Raw genomic sequence first — 17,965 nt, forward strand, 5'->3', positions numbered from 1 at the left:
AACGAGGCACAACACTTGCCATGATTAATGACCTCATAAACCGAAAATCTCAGATCATCAAAGCCAGTATTTTTCTTTTAAGAGGTTTAGTGCAGCCAAGTTATTCATCAAAATCTATGTTGCAAGATGTTGACATTGTTCTAATATGAAATTCAGAAATAATTAAGCATTTGTCAGGCATCATTTGTTTTCAATTACACAGGTAAGTGTGAGGCTGCAGTCTTTTGTCTGTAAAAGTATTAGACACGTTGGTACATCAGCCAATTACTTCTAAACAGTGGGTAGCAGAATTTTAACATGCTGTACACTAGGCAGTGCTAAAGGGCCAGTGATGTCTTCTGGTGAGCAATGTAGTCGTTTTCTGCACCTTTTTTTTTGCGGGGGAGGGGGGTCTTTTTAGGGCCACACCCACAGTATATGGAGGTTCCCAGGTGGACTCAGAGCTGTAGCTGCCAGCCTATACCACAGCCACAGCAACGTGGCATCTGAGCCGCGTCTGCCACCTACACCAGAGCTCGAGGCAACTCTGGATCCTTAACCCACTGAGCGAGGCCAGGGATCCAACCACATCCTCACGGATCCTAGTTGGGTTCGTTACCACTGATCCAAGAGGGGCACCCCCCGTTTCCTGCACTTTTTAAGGTACATGTTTTGCTTGTGAATTAAGACTACTAAGGAATCTGAGGCCCTGTTCCCTCTTCCTGTAGCATGTGTTTATGGACGCTGTGTGATGACAGTCCTGTCTGGGAGTCACTGGACACTTCCTACATGCCGCACTCTGGGTGAACTGCCTTAAGTGCTTAATCTCTCAGTCAGTTTGTCACAGCGATTTTTACCTTCATTTAGCTGCTAAATTCAGGATGCTACCTGGTGAACAATGAATGTTTTCTTTTTGTTGAGTTTCAAGAGGGTTTTGTGTGTTTTGGGTGCATCCTTTTATTAGACAAGTGTTTTACAAATATTTTCTCCTAGACTATGGCTTATCTCTTTTTTTCCTTAACAGTGTCTTTTTCAGAGCATAAGTTTTTAATTTTAATAAAGTCCAATTTATCCTTTTTTTTTTCCCCCATGGGTAGTGATTTGGTGTTGTATCTAAAAATTCTGGAGTTCCCATTGTGGCTCAGCGGGTTAAGGAAACCCAACTAGTATCTATTCAGGATTTGGGTTTGACCCCTGGCCTTGCTCAGGGGGCTAAGGATCCAGCACTGCCATGAGCTGTGGCATAGATCACAAGTGCAGCTCAGATCTGGCGTTATTGTGGCTGTGGTATAGGCTGGCAGCTGCAGCCCTGATTCAGCCCCTAGCCTGGGAACTTCCATCCGCTGCAGGTGTGTCCCTAGAAAGAAAAAAAAAGAGAAAGGAAAAAACAGTCCGTCACCACATCCAGGATCACATAGATCTTCGTTGTTTTATTCAAGACATTTTATAGTTTTGTGTTTTACTTTTAGCTCTATGATTCATTTTAAGTTAGTTTTTGAAAAAAGTTTGTCTGTATATATATAGTGTATATATAGTGTGTATACATAGTGTATATATATAGTATATATATATATAGTGTGTATATATATTGTGTATATATATATATAGTGTGTGTGTATATATATATATATATATATAGTGTGTGTGTATATATAGTGTGTGTATATATATATAGTATATGGATGTATATACCCAGAAAAAAGTTTGTCTGTATATATATAGTGTATATATAGTGTGTATATATATAGTATATATATATAGTGTGTATATATATTGTGTGTATATATATATATAGTGTGTGTGTATATATAGTGTGTGTGTATATATATAGTATATGGATGTATATACCCAGAAAAAAGTTTGTCTGTATATATATAGTGTATATATAGTGTGTATATATAGTGTATATATATAGTATATATATTGTGTATATATATATTGTGTGTGTATATATATATAGTTTGTGTGTGTGTATATATATATATATATATATATATATTATATGGATGTATATACCCAGAAAAAAGTTTGTCTGTATATATATAGTGTATATATAGTGTGTATATATAGTGTATATATATAGTATATATATATATTGTGTGTATATATATTGTGTATATATATATTGTGTGTGTATATATATATAGTTTGTGTGTATATATATATATATATATATATATATATTATATGGATATATATACCCAGAAAAAAGTTTGTCTGTATATATATAGTGTATATATAGTGTGTATATATAGTGTATATATATAGTATATATATATATATAGTATATATATATATTGTGTGTATATATATTGTGTATATATATATATATAGTGTGTGTATATATATATAGTTTTTGTGTGTGTATGTGTGTATATATATATATATATAGTATATGGATGTATATACCCAGAAAAAAGTTTGTCTGTATATATATGTGTATATATATACACACATATATATAGTATATGGATGCTCATTTATTCCAGAATCATTTGTTGAAGGTTATTCTTTCTCCATTGAATTGCCTTTGCCCTTTGTCCAAGATCTGTTGACTGTATTTGTAGTTCTCCATTTCTGGAGAAAACATGAAAGAAAACATGAAGCATGAAAAAAAAAAAGACATTTCAGCATTGGGTATGATGCCACAGGGAGTTTTGTAGATGCTCTCCATCAAGTTGAAGGAATTCCCCTCTCCTAGTTTGCCGACAGTTCTTATCATGAACGGAGTTTATCGAGTGCATTTTCTGAATCAATTGATATGATCGTATGATGTTTCCTCTTTAGGCTGTTGAAGTGGTGCATTGCATTGGTTGATTTGTTTCAAATGTCGAACCAGTCTTGTCTACTTGGAACAAATCCCACTCGGTCCTGGTACCTATTTTTTACACCTTGTTGGATTTGATTTAGTAATATTTTGTTGAGGGGTTTTGCACCTATATTCATGAGAGATATTGGTCTATGGTTTTTCCTTCTGGTAGTGCTTTATCTGGTTTTGGTATTGGAGTAATGCTGGCCTCCATAGGAAATATACCTTCCTCTTCTATTTTCTGAAAGGGATTGTGTGGAGAATTGGTATAATTTCTTCTTAAAATGTTTGATAGTTTAACCAGAAAACCTTCTGAACCTGGTGCTTTCTTTTTTGGAAGGTTATTCATTATTGTTTGGATTTCTTTCATTGATAGAGGGTTATTCAAGTTATCTGCTTCTCATGGGAATTTGGGTAGTTCTGTTGAAAGCTAGGCATTTTGTATTACGTATAGGAACTGAGGTTAACAGGGGCACCTTCAAGGACCTCCCATTATCAGTAAAGTCGAGAATCCTTTAGTCTGGTGGTCAAAGGCCTCCATATTTCGGCTTCAACCTAGCTTTTCAGCCTTCTCTTTCAATAAAAATGTCATTTATTGAACACATACTATTTATAAGTGTTGCCGTAATAACACTGGTAGGTATATATAAGTACTCAGTTTTATAGACGTGAACTCTAGAGGCTGCAAAGCAGAATAACTTTCTTTGGTCACATAGTTAATAAGTGCCTAAGCCAGAATTGGATGTCCAGTCTCTCTGATTCTGAATCCCAGGAGTTTTCTCACTAGACCTTCATATTTATTCCCTTGATCAAGTGCTCTAGTTTGGCCCAGTCAAATCTGTCTGTTCATCATCCCCCAGACATGCTAATAGTTCTTGCTGTCCTCCTGGGAATAGCTGACCCATCTGTATCAGTAATGGAATAGCCAACAAAATAATGAAATAGTAAATGCATAGTTATTTCATACAGCAGAAAATGTGGAGGTGAGCAGTCTCAGAGTGGATAGAATAGCTCTGCCGTGTCACCAGTGACCCAGACTCCTCCATCCTTGTATTCCGCCATCTTCATCGTCTTGGGGACACCACCTGTAACGTTCACTAGAAGGATGATTCAGCTTTCAGAATCGCATCTCTAAAGGACAGGAATTCAAGCAGAAAGAAAGGGAGTGGGGCAAAAGCAAAAAAAATTTCCCCGGATTTGAGCAAAACCAAACCCTAGACCCATCTCTGGATCCACCAGCTGCACGGAGAGCAAGATTGTTGTAAGACATGGTTGATTTCCTGGAGTGGGCATCTTATTTTCCAAACAAAATCAAGGATCTTGAAGCGATGAGGAAGGGGAGAATGCCTTTGGACCCCAACCCCTGGGTCTGCCAACACACCCCCCCTTCAGTGTCCAGATCAAGCATCCTTTTCTGCCCCACAATCTCCTCCCACACCACAGTGCATGGTCTGTCTTTGCACAGAATTCTCAGAGTTGTTGTCTCTACAGACGGGTGATTATCTTGTATTGTGAGTTATCTTTTCAAGCCTATGTCTAGTCTTCAAAAATATCTTACATGTACCTTGTGAACAGAGGCTCTGTCTTAGCCATTGCGCCGTCTCCCACACACCTAGGATATGGTGGACACACACCAAGCATTTACTGAGGCACAGAGTGTGGTCGGCTCAGCAGAATCACCCGATAGGCTACATACTTACAGTTCCTGATTGCTTGGGTATCTAGACTCCACGTCTTGTCTCTTTTCACAGACATAAAAGAAGGAGTTGAGAAAATATGGAGTTTTGAAAAAGATGAACATATAAAATTGTTTTTTTAGTACTTGGTTTGCAGAAAGAGTAACAGTAGACCTTGAAAATACAGTCCAGTCTTCTTCTTTTATTTTCTTTTTTGGCTGCACCCATGGCATATAGAAGTTCTCAGACCAGAGATGGAATCTTAGCCACAGCTATGACCTACGACGCAGCTGCGGCAATGCAGGATCCTTAATCCACTGCGCCACAGCAGCAACTCCTAGACTCCAGTCTTCCCAAGAGACAACTCATTCAGGAGTGAAGTGGTTTAAAAGGCTATGGCTTTGTAATATGGCATCTTTCCCTCTATTGTAAAAAACTAGGGGGAAAAAAAAGAATTTTCTAATTATCACTGTGATGGTGTCACTTGACACACTGAGATAATGAAACCAGTTAAGAAGAAATATTGAGAAATCAGCAGACCGACCGGATTGTCGGCTGAAGGACTGTATTTGGGGCGTAAACATCCAATTGTGGCTTTTCAAAATTCCAGGCACGCATCTAACTAAATAAGATAGGCTGTGAGAAGAGCAGGATGATAGGCTGTTTTACAGCACAGGCAGTGGCTTGGAGGAGAAGACGGAAGGAAGACGGGGGGCGGGGGTGTCGGGGAGTTGGGGGGAGATGGTGTTGGGATGCTCAGCCCATTCCTAGGATCCAAGCATCTGCTTGGAGCTCATTTATTGTAAGATCGTCTGGGACAGTCATAGTTTTTACTTCCATTAAATGGTTAGAATTTTCTGTGTTAATTCTAAGGAGAAAAAAATCACTTATTTCTGCTATAAATCGGATCCTCTCTAGGGTAATTGATACACATCATTCTTTTTTCTCATTTTATTTTATTTTAATTAAAAATCTTAAATTAGATTTGATTTACAGTGTTGTGCCGCCTTCTGTGGTACAGCGAAGTGACTGTGCCACCTTCTGTGGTACAGCGAAGTGACCCCGTCATACATGCAGACTTACGTTCCCTTTCTTATGTTATCTTCCGTCATGGTCTGTTCAGGAGGCTGGGTATAGTTCCCTGGCTATACAGTAGGACCTCATTGTTTATCCATTCTAAATGTAATGGTTTGCATCTACTAACCACAAACTCCCCCTCCATCCCACTCCCGCCCCCTCCCCCCTCGGCAACCACAGTCTGTTCTCTTTGCCTGTGATAGTCATCATTCTTATTTAATTCTCCTAGCCAAAAAAAAAAAAAAAAAGAACGGTGTTATCCTATAAAAAATCAGGTCCAACAAAATAGGTGTTATCCCCTTTGTACCACTGGAGAAATGGATAGTGTCGTTGCCCAAGGTTACAAAGCAGTGACAGACCTAAGGTTCTTCCCCACAGATTCTGAAACCCGAGTTTTCACCCTCATTTCTCTGAAAGCCTTTGTTGTCCGTCTTGGCTGCATGTAGGAAAAGTTAAGCTCACCTGGGAGGAGTTCCCATTGTGGCTCAGTGGAAACAAACCTGACTAGTACCCATGAGGATGTGGGTTTGATCCCTGGCCTTGCTCAGTGGGTTAAGGATCCGGTGTTGCCATAAGCTGTGGTGCAGCTTTTGAAATTTTCAAGTCTTTTGAAATTTGAAAACTGGTGTCTTCTGAAGCTGGCCTATGCCAAAGAGGTACAGAAATGTTATAATTAGAAGTTATTCATTTAAAATGTGTTAATCTAAGTGTGGGAGGTGAATAAAACACTGCTCTGGGGTTCATCTTATGCTTTGCTCATGATGAGGTCTTGAGAAGTCATAAATGAAAAAAAAAATTCATCAGTGGAAAAGTATGGAGAACAGCGTAACGAATGTGTGTGAACCCACCTCCCAGCTCTATCCAGTTCCAGTTTCATCTCAAGTTGAGCTGGATTCATTTCATTTTTTCTTAATAATTAAAATGATACATGTGCATTAGAAATCCCCAGTGTTCCTGGCCCCATGCCCTGTCTCCAATTGTGTTTATTATTTCCATACACGCTTTAGTTCTTACTTTATACATTCAATATATGCATGTATCTATTAAAGTGTATGTGTTTTCAAGCTTTGTAGAAATGGTACATATACCCCACACCTTTTTGCAACTTCATTTTGTTGTTTGTTTAATGTGTTTTTGAGATTTGTCCACATCAACACAAGTGGCTGGGTAGCATTGCATTGCATGTGTCAGACATTACTTATCTACTCTGCTGATGGTGGATGTTGAATTGTTGTTACCGTCTAACACAAGCCTGCAGAAAACATTCCTGATTACACATCTTCTTGTACAAATGAGCAGGGATTCCTAGGAAATACACTAAAGGAATTATTATTGGATCGAAAGGCTACGCGAGTTCTCAATCTCACTACACTCGGCGAAGTTACCCTTCAGTGTAGTTTTTCTTTACATCCTTGACAGTCATGAGTATTATCAAATTTTAAATTTTTACCAAAATGATCAGTGTGAAATGGTTTAAATTGCTCTAATACACACTTACCCAATGACTAAAGGATTTTAGCAGTTTTTCCACAGGTTTATTGTCTTTTCACGTCTTTTGCCTATTTTTTTTGGCTTGTTTGTCTTCTCCCTATTGATCTCCAGGGTATTTTTATGTATGTTCGATATTAATCTTTTGTCGGTTATACACACTGCAAATATCTTTTCCAGTTTGTGGCTTATCTATTCAATTTATGGTGTGTATTGACAAATGGAAGACATTAAATTGGATGCAGTCAAATACATTCGTCTTTTCCTTTGTGGTTTATAATTTTTAAAAACTTTTAAAAGAAGCCCTTCTGTACTTTGAGGTCAGAAAACTATTTGCCTGCATCCCTTTAAAAATTTTTTAGTTTTCATATTTAAGTCTTTAATCACTTGGTGTTTAACTTGGGACTTATTTTTATTTTAGTTAAAAGGAAGTTAAATTATACTGAAGAAACAAAAATTATACTGAAGAAACAAACGACCCCAAATTTCAGAGGTTTAACCCCCAATTTATGTCTCACTATGCTGTTGTCCACTGTAGGTGTGCAGGGTCTTAGCTCATCACAGTCCCTCGGGGACCCAGACTGATAGAGGCCTTTCTGGACCGAACACCTGGGATCCCAGAAGCAGGGAGGGGAATGTGGCAGGTCACACACTTAGGGCTGTGCTTGAAGGTGACACACTTGTCCTCTGATCACATTTCAGTGGCCCCAGCAAGTCATGTGACCATGCATGTCCAACTTCAGAGGGGACGGGAAGTGCAGCTCCATTGTGGATCCAGAAGGAAGAGAGAATTGAGTATTTGATAGATAAAATTAATTTTTTTATTGGAAGAATCAATTCAACACCATTTGGAAGGAGTCCCTGCTTTCTGATTGATTTGTCATGCCACCTCTGTCACATATCACATTTTCGCATTGGCGAGCTTATTTCCAGCTTCCTCTTGGGCATCGTTGTTCCATGACACCGCATCATTTTAATCACAACAGCTCTACACAGCTGTTGATCTCATCGCTGGCAGTGCAAGACCCCTGACCTTGGTCATCACCTTTAGAATAGGCTCAGCTACCCCCAGCCTTTGCTTTTCCTATGAATTTCTAAAACAGTTTGCCAAATTTTATGAAATTCCTCTAGGATTTTGCCTCATGTTCCCCAGCAAGCAAATACTGGTCTCTCTGATCCCCATGTGAAAGAGACGTTGAAGTTGTCAGCCTGGGAACGGAGGTCAGCAGATGAAGACGGTGAACTTGGCCTACTCTCTCCCCAAGCTCCTTCAGGACATAAGGTCTTTTTAATTTTTTCATTATTTAAAGTTTTATTGAAAAATAGGAGTTCCCGTCATGGCGCACTGGTTGGCGAATCTGACTGGGAACCATGAGGTTGCAGGTTCCATCCTGGCCTTGCTCAGTGGGTTAAGGATCCAGCGTTGCCATGAGCTGTGGTGTAGGTTGCAAATGTGGCTCAGATCCCGCGTTGCTGTGGCTCTGGTGTAGGCCAGCAGCTATGGCTCTGATTAGACCCCTAGCCTGGGAACATCTATATGCTCCAGCTGCAACCCTAGAAAAGACAAAGAAAAAAAAGTTTTATTGAAAAATAATTGATTTACAATATTGCGATAATATCTTCTGTACAACAAAGTGATGCAGTTACACAGGTACACAATCCATTCTCTTTCAGATTCTTTTCCCACATAGATTATCACAGAGTACTGGGGAGAGTTCTTTGTGCTACACAGCAGGTCCCTGTTAGGCAGTCATTCCATATGCCTTATTGTCAGGGCATTGGGTCTTATTTTTGTAGCTTCTGCAGCACCTAGCATGGGGCCAGCTCAGGGTAACCACCTCTCAGTGTCTGTTTATGTGTGTGCATTTCACAGAATGTGAATGTATGAGGCAAGAGTTGTTTTTGAGGTTTTTTGGGTTTTTTTTTGTGTGTTTGTTTTTGGCCATGCCTATGCCGTGTGCAAGTTCCTGAGCCAGGGATCAAACCTGAGCCACAGCAATGGCCGAAGCTGCTACAGTGGAACACTGGATCCTTACCTGCTGTGCCACAAGGGAACTCTATGAGTCAAAAGTTCTTGATGCCTCCAAAGGAAAGGGGTTTGGAACATTCTTAATTGGTCTGGAGGATGAAAATACAGATTGAAAAAAAAAAGGAGTTCCTGTTGTGGCTCAGCAGATTAAGAACCTGACCAGTATCCATGAGGATGCGGGTTCGATCCCTAGCCTCACTCAGTGGTTAAGGATCTGGCGTTGCCGTGAGCTGTAGTGTAGGTTGCAGATGTGGCTCAGATCCCATGTTGCTGTGGCTGTGGTGTAGGCTGGTAGCCGCAGCTGCGACTCAACCCCTAGCCTGGGAACTTGCATATGCTGCAGGTGTGGCCCTAAAAAGAAAAACAAAACCAAAAACAACACCTATTATTTAAAAAAAAGAAGGAAAGAAAATACTGCCTTTGCTCCTCTGTGAGATGGCTGGATCTGGTCACTGATGTTGGAGGAAGGTCGCGTTACAGAGTAGGGACAGTATTTCTCATCAGCATCCAGGGCCAGCCTTTCTGGAAAGGGAAGCTGTTTGCTGCCTCTTCCTAAAGCACCGATCTCTGATCAGGAGCCTCTCGGCCCCCAGGTGCCTCTTTGCAGCTGGCTGGGAAGGATTAATCGGCTCCATTACTCAGCTGTCTCTCCCTGGGGCAAATGGTCAGTGTTAGACAACAAATGCTTATTGAATCAGACTGAAGGGGTGATGGCAGCCATTGAGCTCTCAATCCGTTCTGAAATATGGCTGGTTGAAAAAAAAGATGGCAATGGAACCTATCAAAGGAGATGTTTCTCCCATGCCCTTGACTGCTCCCGTGGGTTTTTCCCATTACCAGTGGTCCTTGATGACGCACAGCTCTGTTCCCTTGCCTGCCCTTTTGTAGCAGGAAGGGAAAATTCTATGCTCTGGCTCATGCGCTGTGCTTCTTATGACTCAGTCGGTCAGCTGCTTAGCATTGATTTGTTCTCGGGGTGGGGGGAGGGAGGCCTCTGCCAGTCACAGAGGAGAGTGTGAAGTGTGCTCTTGCTTTTCAGGAGTGGTGAGGTCAGAGCCCAGAAGCTGTGTATTTCCATCCAAGCACCTAGCACTTTTGCTGCTTCTGAATCCCGGTGCCTTGGTTAGGGGCTAAGCCGTAGAGCTCGCATATGTTTCTATGCAGCACCCTTTGATGGAATGTCAAATAGAGCTGTATGTAAAACAAATAGTAAAGTTTAACATTAGCTAGTTCTGCTAATAATTGTATTGCAAAAGTATGGTATCCATACAGTGAAATATTTGGAGTTATTCAGTAATTGAATGTGTTGCCCCAAGAACAGCAGCCCCGTCCCTGGAAGTGTTCCATGGAGGCTGGCTGAAGGGGACATCTCTCCACAAACCAAGTGGCTCAAACAACAGAAAATTGTCTCAGAGTTCTGGAAGCTGGGAGTCTTGAGATCAAGGTGTCAGCAAGGACACCCCACTCTAAAAGCAGTAGGGAAGATCGGTTCCAGACCTTTCTCCTAGCTTAGAATGGTTCCTTGGCCTGTGGTAGCCTAACTCCAGCCCCTACAAGGCATTCTCGCTGGATTGCTGTCTCTGGGTCCAAATTTCCCCTTCTCATAAGGTCACCGGTCATATTGGTTAGAGGCCCACCCTACTGCAGTAAAACCTCAGCTTCATAATTACATATGCCACAAACGAAGTAAGTCAAAAAGAGAAAGACAGATACCATATGATGTCACTTATATCTGGAATCTAATCTTTGGCGCAAGTGAACCTATCTACAGAAAAGAAACAAACTCATGGACATGGAAAACAGACTTGTGACTGCCAAGGGGGAGGGGGAGGGAGTGGGATGGACTGGGAGTTTGGGGTTAGGAGATGCAAACTATCGCATTTGGAGTGTATAAGCAATGAGATCCTGCTGTATAGCACGGGGAACTATATCCAATCACTTTGATGGAACATGACGGAGCATAATGTGAGAAAAAGAATGTATATGTATGTATAACTGGGTCACTTTGCTGTACAGCAAAAATTGACAGAGCATTTTAAATCAACTATAATAAAAAAATTAAGAAATAATTATACATGCAACAACACTATTTCCAAATAGTCACGTTCGAGTGTGGGGGTGAGGATGTGTAAATGAATTGGGGCGGGGATGACACAGGTCAATTCTGCAATTCATTCAGATTTAAGAAATATGAATCAAATTAAAATTAATAGCCGTTGACACTATTCCTAAACCTTTTTTGGTTATTACTCATCTAACCCTGCTACTCCCCATGTCTGAACTTAAAGAAAATATATCTTTCTTTTAACTCTGAAACTCCTTTCAGAATTCCTTCGCCTTTTCCCTTGTTGCTTCAGCTCCACAGAGGACTGACTGCCCACTGCCTTGGCTTACGTTTAAAGAGAGAGATTCTTGGACCTGATTGTTCTTAATAGAAGTATAATCTGGGCTTCAGATCAGCAGTTAATTTGATTTTCCCAGTAATCCCCCTGCTCTCTCTTCATCTCTGTATTTGCCAGCCTGAAATCCTGGCACTGGCTTCTCTGATCTGAAGGGCGGATTCTTCTCCATCAGTGTTAGCTCTTTGCCCTTGAACCTTGGGGGTGTGGGTGTGGATGGTCCACTAACACCTTCTCACACTTAAGATTTAGAGCAGAGCCACACAAACTCAATCACATTGGAACATCGTTTTGCAAACCCTCCTTAATCAGAACCTAATGCTACTTTGAAGCAAAAGCGTTTAAAATGTGATGAATGATGCTATCATAGCAGGGCCAGAGCAAAAGAGCTAATTAGGAAAAAATTTTGTCCGCAGGGTGTCTCTGGTAAAGTGGGAATATTCTTTTATTGGCGAGAGAAGAGTAGTCAGGAAATAAATTTAGATACTCAGTACAGTTTCAACTGTGGGGAAAAGAGAACAGAAAAAGAGCTGGAGCGAATTAAGGCCACACGTTAATCATCATTGTCGGCAGTTCTTAGAGGAAGGTGCTTTTTGATTTTTTTCTTTATGGTTAGCAGTATTTTCCAAATGTCTTTAAAATGGCCTCTGTTTTCATCCTTGATCTTTTTGTCATATCACTTTCAACATTCGTTAGGCATGAGGATGTAAGTTCCTGATTCTCAAAGGCCATGCTGTGTGTGTCACACAACCTATTGGACTTAGTTCTTGGCCAGATGAAGAAGTTCACCCCATGTTGGTTGAGTAACTATAGGAGAAGGATGGTTTCAGCCGTGGGGCTTTGTGAGAGCAATAGTGCAGAGTGGCCATTTCCCTTGTTTTCTCATCCCGTTACCCTTCCAGTGCCCGTCATATGCTACAGACATAATGAAGTTATGCTCAGGAGGCCAAATTTAGATGGAAATGAGAATTCAGGTTGAAAGTCAGAAACAGTCCCATAGACTGCTAACGATGGAGAGCAATTATGCAGGCAGCTATCTTTAAGTTATCTTGATCAAAGAAACTTATTTTCTTGCTAGAAATCAATGAACGGGGGGGGGGGAGGATATGAATAGAGAGAGATTTAAGATGCAGATGTCTGACTTAGTAAGTCTCCTGCTTAATTTATATAGAGGCAAGTGATAACTCAGATCTAGATTCAGCATATATATTCTTATTTCAAGTCACAGGGTGAACGGAAAAGTCAAGGTACTTCCTCATCCCATTGCAAATCTCCATAGCAACAGAAATAGATGGGCCTCCCAGGTATGAATGATGAGGAGCCATTGACAGCTGTAAGAAAGATGCTACCCAGCTGCCATGGCTTTTCTCAGAAGGACCTGCTCTTCTTGCCCTCCTTCCCCCCATGCCTAACTCTATAATAAGCTGTTCTGAACATGCAAAATGGAGGGAAACAGGAGATCCGTTTATGAAGATGCTGATTTTATGACCTTAACAGAGGACTCCAGGCGACTTCCCAAAGGAGTATAGTGAACAGCTCAGCGTCCTCTAGTGGTAAAGTCTCAAGGCGCAGCTAAGACAATGGCTCAGGTGTTTCAGTTCATGGTCACGGGCACACAGCCATGCATCCTGCCTTGCCCAGCGCTTCCTTTTATGCAGCATAAAATCAGGACCATGGACATCTGCTCCTTCCCGACATTGCAGGGAGGCACTTCCAGTGGAAAGTTGGGTTCTTCTTCCCCATTGCTTCAAGTAGGACTCATATAGGCGTTTCATTGCTCCTCTAATGCAGAATCACAGGAGGGACTCTTGTCCCAGATAAGAGGTCAACCCCACTGTGACTCCACAGGAGAAAAATGAAAGCCCAGAGCAGAGGAAGAAATGTGTACCTTAGAGCTGGGCCTCTTTGTACCTGATGTTCTCTGCTTAGGTTTTAGATTTTACTCAAAAATACCATTTTTTCCAGAGAGAAAAATATCCCTTTTTAGCTTCCAGCTGACCTGAATTTTAAGATGTGTGGAAGTCACCACTGGTGCTGCATGTGGCTTTAGAAGAACCCCCGCCACGGGGCCCATCCTCTCCCTTGGTGGAACACCCCTGTTTGTCACCTATTGGACCTGTCAACTTGACATCAGCCGTTCCATACTCAAAGCTGCATTTTGTAGTCTTTTCAAAGGGAGAATGTCCCGCACCCTCTAGAAACAGAGCTTAAGACTCATTCCCTGATAACTGTCAGATTTTGTTCTTGAAATCTATTTTTTTAATAATATAAAAAGATTTACTGATTTGCTCTTTGCAGTTATTGTACCACATGTCCCCAGTGCTCAAGCCATGCCCAGCAGGCAAAACAGGTGAAGCAGGCATCTTGGAAAGTACTTCTAGCTCAATGTCAAGGGCATGTCTTTACAGTGTAGGGTGAATTCATTCCCTTCCCTCCCCCCTTGTATTCCTCTCTCCCCAGATAGAAATGATGACGATTCATAGGCCTCCCTCCCCCGCCAGTTCATGCTGTCTTTTCCTTTTCTCCCCAAAGAATAAATGCTTCTTAGAATTCATGGCTCCCTTAGGGTAAGTGTTTATATAAGTACAGTTATTCTTATATTGTCCTACGCCCTCATTTAAATTTTCCCAACGTACAAATTTCATTTCAAGGACTCTCCCCATCTCAGCATCCTCTACAAACCTTTTCTAGCCCTGTTGCTGATGACTTTCTCCCCAGAATGCTTTGCTGGGAGCAGGAAAGCCAGCAGAGGCCTTTGCAGGGTGGCTGCCTTGATGTTGTCATTGAAACTAGCGCACTGCTGACTGTGATTCCTGCTGTTGTGAGAGAGACTACGTGGCTTTTTCCCCTTCTTTCTTCCTGTCTTCTCTTTTTAAGCCTGACAGTTTTCTCCAACTCACCTGAGATTTAATTTTCACTTTATGATCCTTTACCTGTTTTGACATTAGAGAAATCAGAATGTCAGTGAAGTTATCTCCCGGCAGAATTCGATCAGATGGAACACACGCTTTACCAAAACGGCACCTGGTCTCGCCTGGCTCTGTTCTGTTGAAGGGCGACTTAAAAGAGGGGTTCAGCCTTGAGTGTCGCCACCTGGGGAGAGGGTGGGGTTGGGACCTGAAGGTCTGAGGGCTTGCCCAGCTCTGCCCCTTCCTTCCTGCCATTTGCCTTCTCTGCCTCAGTATCTCTATCTGTAAAATAGTCATAAAGACTCCTTTTCCAAGTGGATTTTTGGTCCGTGACTATCTTTTACTAATAGCAAGTCCCTCCTTGCACTTTCAAGCATCCTTCTGCGATAAAGGCTACAGTGTCAGTAAGGAAAGTTGAGGTGTCAGCAAGGTTCTAACCCTTAAGGTCCCATCATCACCAGGAGACAGTCGTTGGGGCTTATCTGTGACAGGCCCTGGATGACCTGTTACCCCGTCCCTGCGCATGCAGGCTTGGGGAAAGTCATTTCTGGTTTTCTCTATTTCCCTTCCCCATCTCATAAAGCTGCTCTTAGGTAATTTGGGAATGCGTTAAAATGCTCTAAGCTCATTAGAAAAGACTCCCCCCGCTCCTGTTTTCTTGTTGTACAAGCTCTTGTGGGTTTGATGGAAACCAAATGCATCTCCTTAGATGTTTGTACTCGATATCAATCTTCTAAACACTGGCATTATCAAGATCTTTGAAGCAGCCGTCAGCCTCAAATAGCAGGCTAAAGATACTCCTGGTTGCGTGGAATTATCACATGGCAAGCTAGAGAGATAAAGGCTGGAATCAAGGGGATTTTCTGGTTTGTTGTTGTTGTTGTTTGTCTTGGGGAGAGAAAAATCTATCAGAAGTCTGCTGGAAATGTGCATGTCCATGTCATTAGAAGTAAGCTACTTCGATGAAATTACCTGTCTATAATATGGCACCTGAATTTAAGGAATTGAGGACATAAAAGGCTCATTTGGAGTCTAACAGCCTCAGATCTTTTTTATGCATCTGTTATCAGAGCTATTTTCATTCCTACTGGCTGGCTCTGGGAGACACAGCCCCAAGCCAGCATCATATCACCCCCACCCCGCACCACCACAAAGGCCACAGCCCCCAGATGGCTCCCACCACTGCTGTCCTTTCTGTAATCCCTGGCCCTCCCTCCTACCCCAGTGCTCTTGTGAGCTTGCTGTCTCCACTCCACAGATGTCATCAGCTGTATTTCCAGAGCCCTCCCTGTGCCTGCCTCTGTTAAGGTCACGCATATGTTTGAAACATGCAAATATCAGCATTATTGTTGCCCCTGACAAATATCATCTGTCTATGAAAGTCCTCAGGAAATGGGACTCTCCCAGATGAAGTGTAAAACCTTCCTCTAATTTAGGACAGAAAAGTATTTCATGAGGGTGGGTCCTGCCCGTTCCTCCTTTCCTCTTTCTCCTGAAAGCTTTTTAGTTAAAATCTCTAGTTAAAATCTTTCCTCATGCCTTTTCACTGTTTGTAGCGTCCAGCAGCTGCAGTTGTTGTCAGGAGCTAGCACGTCCTGTATTACCGATCACCTTGACTCTGACATGCAGCAAGGGGACAGGTTTTCCAATACGATCACACTTCACTGCAGCAGTAACTTCTATGTAGAATCAGGCTCAGGTTCTTAGGAGTGATGCCCAGTATGTGAAACACTGAGAGGAGCGGAAGCCAGTGTCCATAGAGATGCTAATAAATAGGCAGGACGTGCTCGGGGTGTGTGTGTGTCTGTGTCGCATTTATTTTCTTCGGTCTTCTCAAGGAAGAGTGAATTCACTAATAAACCCTAGTAAACCTATTATGTAGTCAGTTTGAATTAATATGTACCTGTCATGCAAATCAGCAATCACAATCCTTCACCTGTGTCTAGAGCGTCACCAATTACAAACATCCCCCGTTCCTAAAGACCAAATGAGTGGACAAGAGTCGGTGATGCAATGATTCTTACAATGCAGTTAGATTTAGATACTCAAAATGTGACCTGGGTCTTTATTTCTGTGGCTCCAAAGCCTTCCAGAAGCAAATTGGGGTGGCTTTCAAAGTTTCCCTTTGTTCTTACAGATGTAGAGCCTGCATTTCTGGTAATACAGGGAGTCAGTTCAGAATTGAATCTCAGTTGCGGTATCGAACGCATACCTGTGTATCTCTCTTCTGATGCAGGATGTGGAAAGCCATCTAACCCCAGGCAGGACCCACCCAGGCATCAGATTTTCTAAGGGTCCATTTGATTGGGCCCTGAGGATGCAATACGCTTTACAGTTGGGGATGAGGTGCCCAGCACTGGAGGGGTTCAAAGACAAGTACCCCATACCTGTGTACAGGTGACTAGGGGGAGGTATGAAAGATTGTCCTAGGGAACTATGGTAAAGCATGGTTTCTCAGCAACCTGTTTTCTCTCCTTCCTGAACATCAAGTAGACTATGCTCCTCAATTTTCTTTGCAGTGGTAAACTTTTATTTTGTTAAGTCAGATGTGTTTGTTTCAGCAGCTAGCAGTTACCTTACCTAATACAGAACCTTTGAATTTGTATTCAGTCCTAAGAGATGAGATTCAGTTGTGATTTCTTGTGACTTTCTCACCACTTCGAGTTGATTCTTATGTTTTTTTTCTTTCCTTCTGGTTTTCCACAGAATTTCCATTATCCCCTTTTGATTTTTATAGGGCTGCTCAGTGACTCACGGACAAGGAAGTGGCTAATGTGAGTGTAGTCTACCCAGTTATATAGCCTAAAAGCGTGTTTTCTGGGCATGTGTCCAGCCTATTGTGGTTGAACATCCAGGCCGGGGGGTGGGGGTAGGGTGAGCGCAGGGGACAGTGAGGGTGACAGCTTCAGGCTGTGACTGAGACTGACGTGGGGGTGGGATCAGTGGATTGTGGTGGCTGCTAAGTGAGGAGTTACCTGCAGGAAGGGGGCGGGGGCTGTCATTTCCCAAACATCACCACTCAAGCTGAAGTTGTGAACTCCCTGGGGAAGCCAAGTAAGCAAGTGCTAAATGACCCTAACCTCATTGGGGGGTGTGTATGTGTGTCCCTAACACACTGCAGGATCTTTAAGTCAGTAGTAGAAGCAGAGGGTTCAGAACTCCAGAGAAGGACTTAATGGAATTTGTTTTTGATGCTGACTACTTACTGATAAATCAAGGGGGGTCGGCTGTAAGGAGGCTAAATATCTTTCCTAAGAAATTGTGTGTTAGTTTTAGAATAAGTTTGAATTGGGCTGCCCCTCAAAGGGAGCAATCATTTTAAAGGCTGTCTTTTGGAGAAATCCTGTTTTTTGCTTTGAAAGCTTTTTTTTTAAAAAAAAACATCCTGATCACCGTCAGATTTAGAATTTGAAAAAAGGTTAGAATTCTGGCTCAAGAGAGTGAAACTCCTGACCAATATTATCTTGATTCTTCCTTTTAATTTTATAATAAAGGGTGATAAAAGAGTCTGCCCGGCCTTTTGTCCAGAGTGGCGGTGATAGTCTCTGTGTGTGTGTGTGTGTATATGTGTGTGTGTGTGTGTGTGTGTGTGTGTGTGT

The sequence above is a fragment of the Sus scrofa genome, chromosome 7, assembly GCF_054392235.1.
Source record: "Sus scrofa isolate SSC_HxYL_T2T_F1_AM1 chromosome 7, Sscrofa_HxYL_maternal_Yorkshire_Landrace_v2.0, whole genome shotgun sequence".
Lineage (NCBI taxonomy): Eukaryota > Metazoa > Chordata > Mammalia > Artiodactyla > Suidae > Sus > Sus scrofa.